The sequence below is a fragment of the Lissotriton helveticus genome, chromosome 9 (assembly GCF_964261635.1).
Source record: "Lissotriton helveticus chromosome 9, aLisHel1.1, whole genome shotgun sequence".
Lineage (NCBI taxonomy): Eukaryota > Metazoa > Chordata > Amphibia > Caudata > Salamandridae > Lissotriton > Lissotriton helveticus.
Genome location: NC_136070.1, coordinates 32,013,580 through 32,028,604, shown reverse-complemented (window position 1 = coordinate 32,028,604; position 15,025 = coordinate 32,013,580). Strand labels below are relative to the sequence as shown.

The following is a 15,025-nucleotide window of genomic DNA, read 5'->3' as shown; positions in this document are numbered from 1 at the left end:
ACCGTTGTCAACAGCCTCGTCGACTGTTTGCTTAACAGTCTGCATTTACTCCGTCGACGGTTCCTTCAAGTAGCTTACCTGCAACTCATAATAGATCCTATTCTACGTCGACGAAGGTGCAAGCTGCCAAGGACACTGTTCTCTCATTTACAGAATCTCAGCCCAAATGAAGGGCTTCACAAGAAATAATTCTACCTGTCCACACTTCTACTAGTAAAGTTTCTCCCAGTCCTCCAGAGGAAAGGGATTCTGATGAAGAGGGCATGTTTCGCATGGCTCACAGACCTTCGGATAAAATGCCAGGAGGATGATGAGTATGTTTACTATACTCAGGACCCCAACCAGGATAGACATAGATAACAAATAATTCAAATGCCTGTTTTCCTAGTATAAAAATCTGCTGGACATGTTGGAAGATTACTACAACAGATTCCTTTCATCAGAGCCGGCTACCTCAGTCCCTGAAACGCGGATTACTCGATAGTCTTTGATATGTTCTACTTTTTCTCCACCGCCTGCGGCACCACAACTGCAGGGTCCAGAGCATTACACTACTGATTAATAAAGAGAGGAAGAACTGGATGAGGTATCACTACCTAACCAATGGGACTGTTATCAGATACAGATGCAGTCTCTTTTAACCCCACCTCCAGTGGATTCTCCACCTGAAGACATAGGGGGTTTTGATACCCTTCCAGGAAAGGGCAGCAAAGATATTTCAGCTTTCTATGGTCACCAAGCAAGCTGATTGTTTCCTATGTGATTTTAAGGAACAAACTAAGACTGGTTTGTACTGTCTCATAGTGGGGTTTATATGGGAAGAAGGCCTGAAGGTAATGCGAACACCGGCTTCAATTCCAGCAGTTTTACCGAAGTTGGAAAAGAAATATAAGGCGCCTGACAACTAGCCTGCCTGCCTTATAGAGCAACCAAAGCCCGGATGCTGTGATTTTCCAGGTGGCCCAACGTCTTGCCAGAAATCCTGTTTCACCCCTGTCTGCCACTTCTGACAGACAAAAAGACGTCTTGACTCCATTGACAAGAAATTCTCTACTATGGCAGCAACCACAATGAGCGCGACTTACTCTCTCGCTATTCTAGGTAGATACAACTGACATAGTGGTCAGACATTTTGCCTTTCATTGATTTGCCCAGGCGTCGTCCGCGCACATGACGTCAGTGAGGTCACATAAGTCCCACCCCGGCGCCCCTACGTCAGTGTTTTCCTTTTCCGCGTGCAACGCGGATCCGGTTTCTGCTCTTCGCCTGTTTGGGCCCCTATGTCTTTCCCTTGGTATCTGTGTGGAACAGTGTGTGAATGCCTTCGGGCTTTAAGTCTTGCACGTTGTGTGGACACCTTATGTCGGCGACGGACCCTCACCTCATTTGCATGTGGTGCTTTGTGGAGGATCAGGGCTCCCCTGATTGAGGCGTGCCAACAGTTCAAGCCGAAGTCGCGGCAGGAGCGCTGGATGAAACTGCTCTTGGCGCGTCTCTCCAGGTTGGCTTCTTCCCCTCGTTCAGCTTCGGTGGAAGGTTCTCGAAGCGGCCGTCTTCTTCCTCAGCCCTCTTCTGCGCCACATGATCGTCGCTCCACGGTGGGTAAGTGTCGCAGTTTCTCCCTGAGGGATGGTTTCCGTCCTGCTGGGGTCATGGGCTCTCCGCAGGCGATGTGACCCTGCGTCTCGTCCTCCTATCCACAGTTTCCTGGTGAGGGGAGTGTCGAGAGCCCAGATGGAGACCTATGCGGTGGCTTTGCAGACCTTGCTGGCTTCTCCTCCTCCTTCCCCCCTCCTGGGACGTCGGCGGATCCCTTGCATGATGCGGGGCCCCCCGCGGCTCCAGCGCAGACTGGTTCGGCTCTGGCGCCGACTGGTTCGGTTCCAGGCTTGGAGGATGCCGTTGGGGTGCGGCCCTTCAGGGGTCCCTCCTTCGGACCACCGCGCCTCTGCTTTGCTGCAAACTCCTGTGGGAGTCCCTGTGGTGTCGCCGGGGCTTGGGTCGCATCCCCAAGCCCCTCTTGGCCCTCTGGACAGGTGGTAAACTTGTCTACGGCCAAGGTGACGCTGTTATGGCGCCGGCAGCTGCTGACCTGGGCGGTGCCACAGGGGTCGGCGGACTCCTTTCATCCTGCTCTGGGTCGGGGCTGGAAGGGGTCCCCTCATCGAAGGTCGAGTCGGAGGTTGACTCTGCCTTGGCGGTGCCATATGGGTCGGTGAGACTTTAGCTGTCGAAGCACTTGCTTTTGTGATACAAACTCCATATCTTATCAATTCAGTAAAAAGTGGGTTAATGCGTCTGTAACAGTAACTCGTTCAAATTTTAACAGGGCATATCTAGTCTTTTTAACATTCTGTTGATGTTTCTACTCCTATTAAATATTTAACAGAATATAAGTTTTTATACAGCTGCTCCTTTAGCTGGCTGGCTCCCAAACAGTGGAAAACCTGCCCTTGTTACTCGGGCAAGAAAGCTCTGAATTGATCATTCAAAGGAGGCTTAAAATTTGGTTATTTTGATTGATTTAAAACTATATTGAGCTTGCCTTATAGGTGTTGCCCGTTTATGAGGTTTTAGCCCAGGGACACTGGCTGAAGTAACCAGGTGCTGTATAATCGCTTTATTATTATCCGTTCCTTTGTGTAAAAAAGATTTCAAAATTCACCAAAATTACTTTTTCTTCTGAACGAGTACATCATCTAAACAGTGTACGAGATATTTGATGTGGTAAGTGTTTGTATTTCCTTCTAGGCTGATATCCGCTTGCACCCGGATAACTCTGACACAGTAGTTTCGTTCAGTGACAGGTTTCCATGCATTGCCAGTATAAACAGACAGCTACACTTGTCTTGTAGTGGATTAAAAAAAGGTATTTTACTTAGCATGTTTTTGTAAATAATAGAGTTCAGATTTTACTAAACATATACATTTTGCTACACTACATTTCTCACTTTTTTCTTGTTTTGTCTATTAGGTTCTGTAGTAGGGGATCTCTGTGTATAGTCATAATCTAGTGAATAGTCCCGCTCATGAGCGTGGACCCCGGAGCAATCAAAAATAATCTCTTAAGCTGTCTAAAAATGCAGTCCTGCAAAGACACTTAAGAGAGAATTTAAAGACATATAATGCAGCCTATATCCACAGGCTACACTGTCCAGTACTTCAACTAGACATTCCACATTCCACCAAAAACCACAACCAGCACAGCTTGCCAAGTTTTCTTCACAGAGAAAAACTTCCCCTTTTACCAGTAAAGCCTCAGGAATGATAGAGAGGAAGGGGAGGACAGACAAGCCCCATAGGCTGCCATTATGTGGCTCAAAAAGGGATACCGTGCCTTTAAGAAAACTTTCTAGAACTTTCTCAGTATCCCAGAATGCCCTGCAGGTCCTATTACTTTCAGTTCTTTTTGAAGGCGTATAACGCCAGACGTGTAGCATTCCGAACATAAACATTTGTCTCCACCGGGGAGGAGGGAGGGCGCTTATGACTATAACAGAGATACCCCTACTACAGAACTGGAGTTACAGGACAGAAACTACTGCTTCTGTAGTAGGGGATCTCTGTGTATAGTCATAATCTAGTGACTAGAATGGCAAGCCCATCCGCACACAAAAGCGGCGGTGGAGAGAAAAAGTACAACACCACTACTGTGCGAACAGATTTTGCAGCGAAGCCTGCCCAACCTGAGCATCTGCCCTGGCATCAGAGTCCAGACAGTAATGCTTAGCAAAGGTATGGATCGACTTCCACGTGGCGGCCTTGCAGATTTCTGCACTAGGAACATTACGTAGCAAAGCAGTTGTGGCAGCTTTGCCCCTGGTGGAATGAGCCTTAGGTTTACCCCCTAAGGTCTTATTAGCCTTTTGATAACACAATTGAATACAGGACACAATCCACCTCGAAATGGACTGTTTAGAGGTAGCAAGACCTTTCCTGACTGACCAATAGTTGATAAACAATTGGTCCGACCTACGAATATCCTTGGTTTTATCCAGATAAAATTCTAACACCCTCCTAACGTCCAGGGAATGTAGAGACCTTTCTGCTGGAGAGGAAGGATTCTGAAAAAACGTAGACAAAGTTATAGTCTGGTTAACATGGAAATCAGAAATAACCTTAGGAAGAAATTTAGGGTGAGTACGCATAACAACCTTAGCAGCATGAAATACTGTATAAGGTTCTTGGCAACACAACGCCTGAATTTCACTCACCCTGCGGGCCGATGTAATGGCCACGAGGAACGCCGCCTTCCAGGACAGGTGCTGCAGCGAAGCCTTATGAATGGGTTCAAAAGGCTCCTTCATCAACCTGGACAGCACCACATTCAGTTCCCATGAAGGCGAAGGAAGCCGGACAGGAGGGAACACTTTCTTCAAGCCTTCCAGAAAATCTTTGATCAAAGGGATCTGGAAGAAGGAAGTCTGTGAAGGGCATTTCCTGTAGGCAGTAAGCGCGGCGAGATGAACCTTAATGGAATGACAATTAAGGCCAGCCTGTGCCAAATGTAAAAGGGATGGAAGGATGACATCTTCTTACATGTCGTGGGGTCATAGTTCTTGGACTTGCACCAGATGCAAAACCTCTTCCACTTGTAAGCATAAGAAGTCCTAGTGGAAGGTCGCTTAGCCTCCTTCAGTATGTCCATACAATCCTCTGGGAGATTCAAATGGCCATATTGCACTCTCTCAGGAGCCATGCCGCCAAACTCAGACGAGAGGCTGGGGTGCACCATCTGCCCCCCGAACTTCGTGAGAAGGTCCTGCCGGCACGGCAGCCGAATGTGAGGAAGGAGAGACCGGTGTAGCAGGTCCGTGAACCACCACTGTCTGGGCCATTCCGGGGCAATCGGGATCATCCAGTCCAGGGCGCAGGACAGCTTGATGAGCACCGCCGGAATCAGGGGAATGGGTGGAAAAGTGCACAGAAAGCTGTTCGACCAGTCGATCCATAGCGCATTCCCCAGCATTCCCTGCTGGAAGTACCTGGATACGAAGTTTCGGCATTTGCTGTTTTCGGCGGTGGCGAACAGATCCACGTCTGGAGTGCTCCACCTGTTGAAGACGTCTCCGAGTACTTCGTCGTTTATGACCCATTTGTGGTTTTCCTGGATCAGCCTGCTCAGTGCGTCCGCCTGAACATTCTGCACACCTGGCAGATGAGTAGCCGTTATCGTCAGTCCTCTGGCAAGAAGCCTGTACCAGATCGCCTGCGCCTCCTGCGACAGGGTGCGCGATCGAGCCACCCTGCTTGTTGAGGTAATACATCGTGGTCGTATTGTCTGTCTGTACAAGCAGAGAGTTGGTCTGGAAGGACGGATGAAAGGCCTTCAGTACCAAGTGAACCGCTCTGAGTTCCAGGAAATTGATATGATACGTGGACTCCGTTGGGGACCACGTCCCTTGTATCTGTAACTCTCCGGAATGCGCTCCCCAGCCGTGGAGAGAGGCATCCGTCACGATGGTCTGAGTGGGAATGTCCTTGTGGAAGGGAACCCCCTTGAGGAGATTCTCCGCTGAACACCACCATTTCAGAGACTGTAGAGCATGCAGAGACAGTCTTATCTTGTCTGTCTTTAATTCTCTCTTAAGTGTCTGTGCAGTTCTGCATTTTTAGACCGTTTAAGAGATTATTTTTGATTGCTCCGGGGTCCACGCTCATGAGCGGGACTATTCACTAGATTATGACTATAACAGAGATACCCCTACTACAGAACTGGAGTTACAGGACAGAAACTACTCCTTATGTACATACAGTAATGCAAAGAGGAGCACATTTATTACACAAATACAATAATATATTCCTGAAAGTTATGTTACAATAGTTTATATGTTACAATAGTTTATATAGCGCTCAGCTGCCCCAGCAAAGGGGCGTCCCGGCGCTTTGTAGCAGCAAGAATAACTGACCCCAGTGAACATTAGCAGGGCTTAGTACCGGACAGGCTTAGTTTCGGGGGAAAAGGTGGGTTTCAACAGCCTTTCTGAAGTCCAACAGGTTTTCCCGTTCACGTATGTGTGCTGGTAGCGAGTTCCACAATTTAGCTGCTAAATAGCGGAAGGAACAACCTCTTGCTCGGCAGCGCTTGATCCGGGGAACCCTGACCAAATGTTGACCTGCAGAATGTAATACGCGAGTTGGAACATACGGGGTCAAAAGGTTGCAGAGCATTTTAGGAGTAGCAAATTTTAAAATTTTGAGGGAAAGGCATAGTGTCTTAAACCTGAATTTGCTGAGCCATAGGGAGCCAATGAAGCTTCCGGATGGTATCGGAGATAGAGCAAAATTGGGGAAGGCCTACTAAGGCTCTAGCAGTCGCATTTTGAATGCGCTGCATCCGGGAAATCTCAGCTTGATTGACTGGCTCCCAGGAGCAAGGAACAAGCGTAGTCCAGCCGGGAAAGAACCATGGCTTGGACAATCAACTGCCTTGTAGATGAATCTAAGAACTTTAAAATACGTCTTAGACCTCGTAAAATGCCAAAGCATGTGGCAGCGACTTTTTTTTTGTCAAAGCAGAAGCTACGGGAGGAGTCCAGCCACACTCCCAAGTTTTTGACTTCTGATTTGAGTTCCGGGACTTTACCCAGAGCATTGGGCCACCAATGATCACCCCATAAGTCTAGGTTTTTTCCAACCAATAGCACCTCTGTCTTGTTTGCATTTAATTGCAGACAGTAGTCATCCACTCTGCCACAGCAGTGAGGCCACCTCTAAACCTAGATACATTTGGGGCTTCTGCTTCAGTCAAGGCAACCTCTAGCTGAGTGTCGTCCGCATATGAGACGATGGTAAGGTCCCATTGTCTGGTGACATCAGCCAGTGGCTGGGCATAAAGATTAAATAAGGTGGGGCTCAGTGCCGAGCCCTGAAGGACGCCCTGTTCAATTTATTTATTTATTTATTTTTAAAGTTTTATATAGCGCGAACAAGATCTTTGCAGATATCAGAGCGCTTTACAGAAACAGTAGGTAGGATAAACAAGACTCTTAAATCAATATGAGATTCCGTAGACAGTGAGATGCAAAAAATAGGGTATCAGTCATACAAGAGTATACAGAGTAATAACAATCAAGAAACAATAAAATGGAAGCAGTACAATGTCTAAACGGATAAGATTATAGCACCCCAGAGGGTGGGTAAACACAAAGTTGAGAGCAAAGAAGTAGTCAGTAGTGGGTGCGTTGCAGGTTGAGGCACTCAAGTCCTTGTGTACAATCCAATAGACAAGTTGGAAATCAATAGTATAGCATCCGTGCAATGAATTAGATCCAGAAGCAGACAAAAAATGGACTGACATAGATAAATATTCATCAAGCCGATAATGTGGGGGCCAAATACTGTCATTGTTCCAGTATCAATAGTGTTCAGGTGTATTTAGCCATAAGGATGGCCTTCACCTCTTTCTTGAAGAGTATAGTGGACGGGATAAGCCTGGTTTCTGGTGGGAGTGCATTCCAGATCCTAGGTGCCATTCCAGAGAAGGAGCGTTTGTATGTTTTTTCCTTCCGGAATCTCCGTGGTTTCAGGAGGAGAGTGTTTGTGCTTCTGTTGGATCTTGAGCCTCCTGATATGGTCAGCTTATGAGAGGTAGTTGGGTGCCTTGTGGTGTACGGCCGAGTGTGTCATACAGGCAATTTTCAACTGAATTCTGGCTTCAATAGGCAGCCAGTTCAGGGTTTTTAAGTCAGGGGATATATGCGAGTGTTTTCTTGAGCCAGTGATGAGTCTCGCGGCCGCGTTAAGGGAGGCTCTTAGGGGAGCCGTTGTTGTCAGGGGGAGCCCGCTGAGAGCCACAATTCCGTAGTCTATGCGAGGAATGACTAAGGCTTGTACCACAGTTTGGAAGTCCTTGGGTGGTAGGAAGGGTTTGAGTTTTCTCAGCGTGTTGATTAGGAAGTTAGCTCCTTTAGTTGCTATGGTAATATGCTGCTGCATGTCGAGATTGCAGTCCAGTGTGATGCCAAGGGATTTCGCTGAGTCTGAGTCCACGATGGTGGGTTGGACATTGAGTGCGGTTAGATGATTGAGCCAGGTTTGGGTGATGGCCTTTTTCGCAGGAGGAGAGATCAGAAGGAACTCAGTTTTCAGAGCATTTAGTTTGAGGTGATTGTCGGCCAGCCAAGCTTGGGTGTTTCTTAGTGTGGCATTCAACAGTTTGATGTCTTCAGGGGATTGAAGCTTGAGGTAGAGCTGAGTGTCATCGGCGTACATATGGAAATGTACCTTAGCAGATTGAAGCAAGGTGGTGAGTGGTTCCATGACGAGGTTGAACAATGTGGGGGATAGGGAGGAACCTTGCGGGATGCCCAGTGTTACTGGCACAGGCGAGGACAGTGCGTTGTTGATCTTGAACCTCTGCGAACGGTTGTGCAGAAAGGACGTGAACCATTTGAGAACCGTCCCGGATATGCCCATTCTGGTATTTAGGAGCTCCAGTAGATTCTCGTGTTTGACCGTATCAAATGCTGAAGAGAGGTCAAGAAGGATGAGGAGGCAAGACTCATTGTGATCAAGGATTTGGAGGGCATCATCTATTATGTGTGTCATGGCCGTTTCCGTGCTATGCTTTGCTCTGAATCCGGATTGGTGGGAGTTGAGGAGGTCAAACTGCTCAATGTGTTTTGTCAGTTGGAGTTGTACGCATTTTTCTAACAGTTTTGCTAGAGTGGTGATATTGGTGATAGGACGATAGTTGTTTAGGTCGGCCGGGTCAGCTGTGGGTTTCTTGAGTATAGGCGTGACTTGCCCAATCTTGAGGGAGTCTGGGATGAGCCCTTGTTGCAGGGAACAGTTGATGATTTTAGTCCAGAGTGGGAGGAACAGGGGGGTGAGGACTTTAACAGCATTGGCAGGTAGGGGGTCTGTGTGATGATTGGCGGGTTTCAAGGTGACCAGCAGCTTGTGAATTGATTCTTCGGAATAGGTGTCGAAGGACGTCCATGAAGCGTTGTTTTTAGCATGAGTGTTAGTTATGCATATGGAGCCGGCGAATCGACTTACATCCTTGATGAGATCGCTTCTTATAGTGTTGTTCTTTTGCTTGAAGAAAGCCGAGAAGTCTTCGCAACTTGGGATAGCCTTTGTTAAGTTGTTGGGTTGTGGAGGTTGCGTTTTGGTTTGGGTTTTGACTAACTCGAACAGTTTTTTTGGTCGGTTTTTAGCTTGATCCAGCTGTTGGCTAAAGAATATTGCTTTCGAGCGTTTGATTTTTCTGAAGTAAGCGTTTCTCTTATTCTTAAGCGTTCTAAGGTTCAGTGCTGAGGGGTCAGATCTCCACGCGCGTTCAGCTAAGCGCATCACACGTCTGTCTTCATTGAGTCTGCCATCGTACCATGGGTTCGAGTTCTTGGTGGAGACTCTCTTCAATTGCAAGGGTGCGGCTTCGTTGATTATTGTAGACATGGAGTCTAGGTAGAGGTTGGTCAATGCATGCACATCAGAGACGTCCGTCGGGGGAAGAAGGAGACTGCCTGTGTGGGCAGGCAAGGACTTTGGGTTAAGGTTCTTCAGGTCCCTCTTCCAAATCTTGGTTTTGGCAGGTTGCGCCGGGTTAAGTTTGACCTTTTCGTTGATGAAGAAGGTGATGATGTGGTGGTCTGACCAGTCGCATGGTTCGATTGCGACTAGTTGGGTAGAGTCTTCTTTGGCGATGATAAGGTCAATGATAGAGCCTTTTTCATGTGTCGGACTGTTGCAGATTTGGGTGAGGTCAAGCGCGTCGAGGAAAGTCTTAAGGCTCTTCACCACAGTGTCTTTCAGGTCATTCCAGTGGAGGTTGAAGTCTCCCAGGTAAATTTGATTGAGCTGTCGACCGGCGTTGGTGGATATCGTGTCCATTAGTTGTTGGGAGAAGATGAAGTTGTCACCGGGTGGGTGGTAAATAACATGAAGGGAGCACACAGGTTTGCCCTCACTAGTAATATCAAGGCAGATGAGTTCGCAGGAGGAGAGGGAGGGAGAGGGGCCTTCAGTGACAGCTAGGTTGCTCCTGTAGATGCAAGCGATTCCCCCGCCCGTCTTGCCGTTCCTGTCGAGTCTAATAATGAGATAGTTGGGGGGGACTAGTATGTCCATTATAGGTGTGGATGTTTCAGTTAACCACGTTTCAGTCAGAATGGCTAGATCAATGCCCCTTGATAAGATGAGTTCCGCGATGCCAGAGGAGTGTCTCCGGGCCGATCTGCAGTTGAGCAGGAAACACTTTAGTCTAGGGGTGAGGAGGGTGGGAGAATGATCTAAGGAGAGAGGGATATTTTTGAGATTACAGGGGACAGAACTTCTGTCGCTCAGTGTGGGTGGCCTGAGGGGATTTGTGAGAATCGTGGGTATGGGGAGGTGTGTTGTGGGTGAGCGTTTTGTGGGACCTGGGCCATAAGAGCAGAGTAGATTGTGTAAGTCTCGGCCCGAGAGGGTGTTTAGGGTGCGATGGGGACGGCTAGTGGCCTTGCGATCAGGGATAGAGGGCCAGCGCGGGGAGAGCAGGGTGGAGCGGTTTGAGGGGCGCATGGAGTCCTTGTTGGGCGGGGAAGTGTAGGGTAGTGGGTGCCTGGGGTGTGTGAGAAGATGTTCTTTGATGGTGTGGAGCTCTTCCTTGACTTGTAGGAGGGTGGAGATGATCATGTCCAGTGTTGGATTGGGGATAGAATTGGAAGTGAGAGCAGGGGGTGAGTGTTTGAGACGGGTAATGGGGTGGGAACTGGATCGAATGTGACGGGATGTGCGCGCGGTGGAGCAGGGCTCTGCGGTCCGAGTAGGTGGGGTAGCGTTCGGACCAAGAGAGAGTTTGTGAACAGGGGGCGGGGATGAGGACAGGGGGCGGTTGATAGCGTGAGTGATGGCGCTTGTGGAAGGCGGTGTGGGTGAGTTGGGGGATGAATGTAGACTGGAGAAGGAAGGAGTGACAATAGGGGGGTGAGGGCTAAGAATGGGAGGGGATAAAGGATAAGGGGTTAGGTTGAGGGAGGTGGTGTGTTCCGTGAGTCTGGCCGATGGGGTGGGGTAGTGGGGAGTGAGAGTGGGGGGGGAGAGGGGGTGAGGGTTGGTCATGTCGCAGGGCGCGGGAGGTATGCTCAAGGTGATGGAGGTGGGTTCTGCGCGAGTTGTGTGAGGAGTGGGGTGGGGAGTAAGGAGGGTGGGGGTATTGGGGATGTGTGATGGGGGATGATAATCACCAATGCATGAGGGGTGTGGGGAAGTGAGATCGGAAGGGTGATCGATTACAGCAGCATCTGCGACGTTTGCAGAGGTTGTGTGGTGGGGGGTGAGGAGGGTGGGGATAACGGGAGTGAGCAAAGGGGGGAGATCTTCGCTAGTGCATGAGGGAATTTGGGGGATATGAGCGGGTGGTATGAAATGGGAAGTATGATCAGGAGGGTGACTGATTACCGCGGATTGGGGAGGGGAGAGCTGTGAGATGTTTCTCAGCTGTGATGGGGTGCGGTTGGTGTATATGGGGGAGAGGTCTATGTCTGTGATTAAGGCGTGTGGGGTAGCTACAGAAGGTGGGTGGGTGAATAAGGTGCTGGGGGTAGCGGAGAGGTGCGTGTCGCTTTGGGGCTGAGCTATGTTAGCTGGGTTGTGATTGGAGGCTGTGCGGTTAGGGATGTGAGGACTGGGGGTGCTGTGAGTGGGGGTCCGTGGGTTGGAGAGGTGCTGTTTGAAGGTGGGGAACATGTTGTCTAGTAGTTCCAGGTTCCTGTCTGTGGATTGAATTAGGACAATCCCGTTATTGTAGATAGTGATGGCGGTTCTGCCTGGGAAGAGTTGGGATGGTGTGATGGAGAGTGTTGAGCCATGAGCGGATTTCCTGGTAGAGGAGACGGTGAGTAAGGTGCAGAACACTTTTCTCCATTGGACTCTTCGTGTGGTGTGGAAGATGATGTCAATATTCATGGATCCATTCACCGGTGAGAAATAGGTGTCGACAAAGGGGGTTTCAGGGTGGGTCCTAAGGAAGTTATGTTTAAAGCGCTTAGCGGCTTTTTTGTTGGGTAATGGTGGGTAGATGATTTTATATGTGTTTGCCGATGAGATCCATGTTGGGTAGAGGTAGGCGTAGGAGGGTGTACAATAATGATAACGGGAGCAAAAAACAGGTGCAAACAACAAATTACATGTAACGATAGTGACAATGGTGAGCAGACTGAGTATATGAGGTAGCAGTCAGAATCAAACAATGAAATTAGTGACCTTAGTGAGCAATCAAAATATATGAGGTAGCAATCGGTACGTCACAAGAGAAAGTGAACTGGGTGCAGGTTACACAAGTGTATAAAATACAAGTAAAAATATAATAGTGGTATACGAGGTAGCATTTACATTAGTGAGCAATCAGAGTACATGAGGTAGCAATCGGTGCGTCACAAAGAGAAAGTGAACTGGGTGCAGGTTATAAGGTGTACAAGATACAAGTAATAATATGATATAGATAAAACATTGTCTAAACATTAACAGAGGCAAAAACACTGTCTCTAACACAAGAGGTAGTGGATACACATGGTGTGAACCCAGATAAAGAGGTAGCAGACTGTGTGTTACACGTGAAAGTGAACAGAGCGCCAGTTACAAAAATGTCTAACCTGCCGGAAAAAGGTATAATACTGCAAAAATGTCAACAAGACAGGTAGAATAATATAGGAAAAATATAGTGTTGAGGTAGTGATGAGGTAGGCCCTAGGAAGTGGAGTAAACACTAGGGTGTAAACCCAAGCTAGCCACCCGAGAGATATACTGGGCAAAGATGGCCGCTCCATATGAGGAGAAGAGACAGTAGTCCTCTTTTTATTTTTGTGGCTTTGTGTGCAGGGAGGGCAGTTTCGTTTTCAAGCTAGCCCAGTTCCAGAGTTGCTGTGAGAGAGTCTTATCTTGTCTTGAAGGGGCCTCGTGGGCATCTGAAGGCACAGGAGGTGATTTATTGCCTTTCTTTTTAGCACCCCGCCATTTTGAACAAAGGGTTTTGCAAAAGTCCAAACGATGGTCAAAAGAAATACCTTTTTTTTGTCGTGAAGCCTGTGAGTTAGGGGGGGGGTTTGCAGGTTTCCTGGTGAATTAAACAGCGTCCCCGAGCCCTCCACTGCCCTCAAAGGCTGTAGGAATCCTCTGATGTGGGGTGGGGGGTAATTGTGACTGTAGGAACCGGAGAGCTGCTCCCAAGGTCCCGGCGGCAGCCGGTGGGGGGGGCCGCAGGGTGTCACATCCCCAGAGGAGGAATCCCCGCTCTTGCCTGCAGGGCGCTCTGAGCCTTAGTGCTGCAGCCCCTTCCGTCACAGCTGACGGCGCTGTGTGTTTCACTCTGGTCTCGCTGTTAGACTAGGGACTCCACTCTGGTGGTTCCCTGGGCATCGTCTCCACCCTCCCTCTCACCTCCAGCTTCCGAGGGTCCGATGTAGAGGGGGACAGGTTCAGCCGAGTGAGCCTCTCAGATAAGTGAGGCTAGGCTCACCGCGGACCTGCAGCAGGATTCCGGACTTCACCGCTATGCCAGTGGGGGTGCCTCCAGGCTATTGCAGGTAAAGATCTCCGACGCCGCTTTCCATGCAGGGGTTGAGGGGGGGGAGGGTCCGCCAAGCCTCCAGGCTATTTCAGCAACAGACGCCAAATTTCAGCAACAGACACCGTTCTCCATGCAGGGGGGAGGGGGCAGCCACGACCCGCTTCAGAGCCGTTTCAGTCCTGGCTCCAAACCCAGCGTCCTCCGAAGTACTCTCCGGTGCTGTAGAGAGAGCGGGCAGCGCTGGGGGGGGGGGGGGTTCGACACCCCCTCTGGTCCGGTCCAGTCGTCCTGTGCTCCTCCAGTGTTCCGTTGTGGGTCGCGGGGGTCAGTCGTCCGTCCGGCGCCTCACCGACATCTGCCGCAGGGATCCTGGCATTCCCCGCCGTGAAGTCCGGTACAGGCGATGGCGGAATTCTAGCGGGTCCCACGGGCGAGAACTCCGGTGGTCAGCTCCTGTCGTCCAGTGCTCCTCCGCTGTTCCGTTGCGGGGGACCTAGTAATCCAAGCAGTCCAGTTACAGCGACAATCCAGTTACTCTTAGAATCCAGTTACTTTAACACTCCAGTTACTTGTATACGTTCCAAAGATGCCTTGTGCTATCAGGGGATAAATCCAGGAGAGGGATCCCAAGCACTAGGAGCTCCGGCACTGGAGCTCCTACCAGGCGGCCATCTTGGACGTTGGCGGAACAAAACTACATTTACCCTATCACTTCAAGCCTATTAAAACGAAAACACAAGGAAGACGAATCACTGACCAGATGACAGAAAACGCTAAGGAATGTGTGGAATTTCTCTCTCCAAGGCCCTAGGAGATACTTCTTTTTTTTCTCCTTTAACATTAGTTCTCGAAACTCCTCCCAGTTTCACAATAGAATGTGCCTGAGATAGGAATGGAGGAGTAGACACATGAAAGGACCTCTTGGTCAGAAAAGATCTGAACCAAGCAAGGGCCAGATCGGTGATCCCTGCCTCCTCAAGCTGGTGGAGCAGAATCTTATGGGAGACGGTGTCAAAGGCGGCACTGAGGTCTAACCGGATCAGTGCTGCCGTTTGGCCATGAACAAGAATGTTCTGCAGGTGTTCCGTCATGGCCAAGAGAGCAGTCTCGGTGCTATGACCGGCGCGAAAACCATGTTGCGTTTCATCCAGAATGTTGTTGGAACTCTGCCACCTTCGCTATCCAGGGAAGCAGAGAGATAGGCCTGCAATTCTCAGGTTTCGTAGGGTATAGACTAGGATTCTTGAGGATGGGAGAGACCCACGCCTGTTTCCATTTCACTGGGACAATAGCGGATGAAAAGGAGGCATTGATCAGCTGGTGTAACGGGGTCATACAGAACAGAGGGGATTCTCTGAACTGTGCAGGTTTAAGTGGGTCAGCCAGAGAGCTGGACTTGATTTTCAGTCCATTTTCTAAATTCTTTCCAGGAAATCTCAGGAATAGCCGTCAGATTAGAGGCTAATGTAGGTCTAGTGAGAAGACATGGACTGGGCATTGTCATAGAAGAAAAAGATAGATAAATTGCCC

General features: G+C 49.2%; 1 protein-coding gene across 1 annotated transcript in view; it reads left to right on the top strand.

The window, feature by feature from the left end:
• The window catches only part of G2E3 (G2/M-phase specific E3 ubiquitin protein ligase), a 326,326-nt gene that overhangs the window by 138,755 nt on the left and 172,546 nt on the right, over positions 1-15,025 (top strand). The window lies entirely within an intron of this gene.